The 4,563-nt window shown below is 43.6% G+C and overlaps 1 long non-coding RNA gene across 1 annotated transcript in view; it reads right to left on the bottom strand.

Annotated features, from left to right (window-relative positions):
• Positions 1-3,286: 3,286 nt before the first annotated feature.
• Positions 3,287-4,563, bottom strand: part of LOC123066750 (uncharacterized) — a 2,966-nt gene continuing 1,689 nt past the window's right edge. The window contains exon 3 of the long non-coding RNA XR_006431418.1: positions 3,287-3,841. This is a non-coding gene — a long non-coding RNA (uncharacterized lncRNA). The remainder of the gene's footprint in view (positions 3,842-4,563) is intronic.

The raw sequence follows: 4,563 nt of genomic DNA, 5'->3' as shown, positions 1-4,563 counted from the left end.
GAGGATCGGGCATCAGCAAGCAGGATGTCTTGAAAAGAGCCGGCCGGTTGCAGACGAGTAGACGGTACAAAGACACCGAGCATGCGGCCAGACGGACGGTGCTGAGTAGGTCCATACGACTATAGATCTGCTCCAAGAGAGCATCGGGGAGGGAATTCCAATCGCGGCTCTACGTGTCAGTCGGTTCTGCCATTGGGGTTTTCGGTGCCTGCGAGCCAGCGGGGAAGTGGATTCGGGCGGGCGAGCGAAGAAGCTTCTCCTCGTGTGGCCGAGCAGTGAGTGGGGGGATATGGTACGCGCGAGCTACCAAGGAAGATGGCACGGGAGGGCGAGCAGTGAGCGGGGGTAAATGGCGTGCGGCCGACGATGGGGAAGAGAGGAGGCAGAAGAAGAGAGGAGGAAGAAGAGTGGAAGACGTGGAAGAAAGTGCATTAAATCTCAATTCTACTAGTACTACTACCAGGATATACCGTCCTTCGGAGTGTAAATAGTTACACCAATGACACGTGAGTCTACCACAAGAGGGCCCATATGTCAGTTAATGGAGGACAAAGGTGTATAGGCGTATTTGCGGAAGCGTGCTCTACTGGCAACATGATGGCAGTACTGGGTAAGGCGGATTTAGTAACAACAACACGCTGGTTCAGCTTATTAATTAAGTGTCCCATCTGCTGCAGCATGTATTGTCACTTCACTGCGAAGACTAGTTGAATAGTTCTCTCTGACCGAGATGGGGATTAATGGATCGCGAGGACTTCCTTTCTACAGTATTCCTATGCCTCTACGCTCACATCACTCAATTTGCTCCGTACCTAGTCATTTGTTGAAATCTGTAGAAAGACAAATACTCCGTATTTGGGATCAGAGGGAGGCTTTTACTCCGTACTATTTGGGAACAGAGGGAGTATCACCATATGGAGGGAACAGAGGAAGCTTGAAATATGAACATGTCAATGGGAGGGAGTAAGCCCATGCATGCATGCAACATGCAACACTCACACGTACACATGGACGCACGCAACAATCACGCACCCATGCGATACACAGCACACGACGCAACACACACGGTCACGCTCAAGTGCCCAACCTACTCCCTACGTCCGTGAAAGACTGTACATTTAGAGATTTACACATTGACCAGGGCATAATTAACGCCCAAAAGTAGAAGACTTATGTGTGCATGCGACCATTGAGATAAGAAGATTAAATGAAGACTGTTGCATGCTGTAATTAAGGATAGACATGTAGGTGTAGCCTATACCTACAGCACAAGTGGGTGCATTAGTCAATCAATATCGATTTAGATTAAAGGCTAAATGCATTGGAAGTGTAGATGTACATCATGTACTACACTCTTTGTTTTATAGCCGATGTACACTCTCTGTTGGAAGACCGAGGGAGGACACGTGCATGCACTCACATACACAGCCAGGGCGGTTCGGGCGCAAGGGTTGGACTCGTGTCGCGCCTGCGTAAAGTTTTGTTTAACTGATTTCTTTGCTCTGCCAACTGACAGGTGGGACCCAGAAACCAGGTGACAATTTAACCAGTCAACAAAGTGCCACGTTGACTATGTGGCCAGTCAGTAGGGTGCAATACGGTGCTCTACGATGAGCTAGTGATCGTATAATCGACTTAAAACTATATAGTGACCATAAAGAGCGTATTGTTACATGCGTTGACCGCCAGTGTATTTTTCTCGTTTCAAATTAAGCTATACTAGTCGTCAACCCATGCATTCGCACGGGCTAGTCCGATTCTACGTAGCATTATTACTTGGTCGTATATAAATAGATTTGTGTTGCCTTTTATTTTCTTTGCATGAATGATTATATGAGATTGTTAACTTGTATTAGACACACTTCAACAACATATTAGAATATGTATAAAATTATTATTTTGGACCGTACACAGTGTAGACGTACTACATAGATGATGGTCATAGGTGACAAATTTACTTTTATGTTTTCGCTTAACGCACACACGTGTGGCAGAATAATTTCGCTGCAGCACGTATGCACAGCCACTCTACCCAGTGGCTTGAGTTTAGCAAACCCAGAGAGAGAAAGTCTTTGAGCCGTCCTTTTAAATGCTCAGTTAGAAGAAAATATGATTCAATAATGAAGAAAATATCACTCATTTTTTCGGCTCATTGCAGTCAATTGTTTACTTTCGTTTTTAGAGATACAAAAACAACATCAACTGTCGGTGTTAAAATAACTTCATATGCATTTCGAAGAATAAGATGCTCTTATTATTCTTGATTTGCGAGTATTGAAAACTTCCTTCAGCACTTTATGGCTCAAATACCGATCCAATTATCCATCTAAAATTAGATGTGTCAATATATCTTAGCCAAACGAAATTCTCCAAGTACAACCTTTCATAAATGTATTTCAAAAGTTACTCTGTTGTACAATTATTTGGTGCTAATCAATAATATATAAGAATCAAGTGTCATTCTTATTCATATGAACATCAACTACAAAAAAAAATGTAGGCATGGGAGAGAAAAAATTACCTCCAATCCTGAAGCTGACATTATTCTGATGTAGATTCGGCACTGACTCCTATAGCAGAATAATTATTCCAATGGCTGTATCACAACAGCAAATCCAGTGCGTGTAGTATGTAACACATATCTTACCATATGTCGAACTTAATGGTCATGTATCTTATCCCCAGCCGAGTCCTCACCGTGTTTTGGCTGGGCCGCTGGATATGGGTTTGCACCTGATATCCTCCATGACCATCTTCTCCCCTGCACTGTCCAAATAATAACCTCATCTCATGTATTATGTTCGTTCTGTACTTCTACTCAACATATAAGGCCACCTTTTCTCCCGAGCAGAGCAAGCTGCAGCCATTTTTCCTCGAGAATGTCTTGAGTGTTTTCTGACAGAGTTGCTTCTCACGAGGATGTGTTGGTGAAGAGGATGGAGTACTGTAAATAGAAAGGAATCTACACGGGGCTATTGCCATCGGTAATTGAAAATCGATCCATGCAGCAGGCACAATGGCGGTCATAATATGACCTCTGGTGGCAAAGGGTGTAAGCATCGGAGCATGCTTTGCCAGAATCGTCATCCACCATTGATCAACGATTCAACTAAAAAAGCATAGATCGGAAACAGGTTGTCAGATTGATTCCTGTAAGCATGCTGCGCCCATATATAATCATCTCAATGCTCCTGTCAGTCGCAAAAATTACAGATCCGCATAGCAATTCAACAAACAGAAGACTGCACTAATTATCTTTAAAAGAATTCATGATAGAAGAATTTTAACATGAGAACTTCTCCGGTTAATTCAAAAAAAAAAATTACATGATATCTGAAACATCTCATGCCATCTGGGCACCGGTCTTTGGCTAATCTCAATTCTCAAGGCACTTCCCCTTCTCCACCGGAAATAACATAGGCTTCCTATTCAGTAGTTTTTGGATTTCTCTTGAGATTACATCACGGCTCCTCTCCATTGCTGACTTACAGAACCCAGAGTCGCGTATGCAAGTCGATCTGCAATTCTGGACGTTCATTGCCATGAGCACTGGGCTTTGAGGCTAATCTCAATTCTCAAAAACTTCTGTTCCTCTACTGGGAATAGCACGGGATGCACATGCAGTTGTTTTTGGAATTTCTCTAGAGATTCCATCACAGCTCTACTCCATCGCTGGCCTCGCCTGTATGTTCCTTTGATCCGCGGAAAGCATGATGGAGAAGTACATGGCAACCACCATCAACTGATGCGCCCACGTTTGCCTCCACCCGTTGTACTTCATAGCATTGGATGATGAAGTTGCAAAGCGGGAGAAAAATAAGGGCGATTGCATAGCAGTAACCTGCAGATATAGATAAAAGGGTCGGTGTATGAGGAAAAGTCAAAGCAATGAAGAAATTAATCTACATGGGTAAGAAGGTCAATGAAAGAAATTAATTATATTCAAGTAGCATTATCTAATGCATGGCATTAAGTCTGATGGTAGGACCAAACAAAAGGGTAGTTCGGATCTGGGCAATTGCAGCTGGATCCGTCCTTTCCTGCTCTAGCTGGTATCATGCAAGAGTACATGAAGCGGAGGATCATCACAACTTACCTCTCATCAAGGAGGGAGAAGTCGGCTATAGCAGGACTGACCATCAAGAATTCCTATCTAGCGGATCATGCCTTATAGAAATTTTTCCTGTTGGATGCCTTCCTGCGAGGGGGTGGAGGCTCTTGGAGTTTGAGGAGCCGAGGAGGGCCTGAACTCTGCCTTAGCTTTACATCGTTGCAAACACTAACTACAAAGCATGCTTGACAACGTTGAGGTGACTTACCGATGGGTGCTTAATCGTGATGGAAAGCATTCATGTGTGTGGGAGGAGACGTGCAGCTTAGCATCCAGGATTAATGTGAGAATAGTTTTTGAGCTGGAGATTGCTTTATTTAGGAAAGGAAAACCATGGAGTAGTTATAGCATCGTGTCTATCTTGGATTCTGTTTTTACAACAATTGTGGGTCTTTGTGTGGTTTTTTTTTTCACAACTTGAGATTGCTAACCGTGGAGTAGTTGTACCAGCA

The sequence above is a fragment of the Triticum aestivum genome, chromosome 3B (genome assembly GCF_018294505.1).
Source record: "Triticum aestivum cultivar Chinese Spring chromosome 3B, IWGSC CS RefSeq v2.1, whole genome shotgun sequence".
Lineage (NCBI taxonomy): Eukaryota > Viridiplantae > Streptophyta > Magnoliopsida > Poales > Poaceae > Triticum > Triticum aestivum.
The sequence above is the reverse complement of the archived record's forward strand: the minus strand, read 5'-3'. Positions and strand labels throughout refer to the sequence as shown.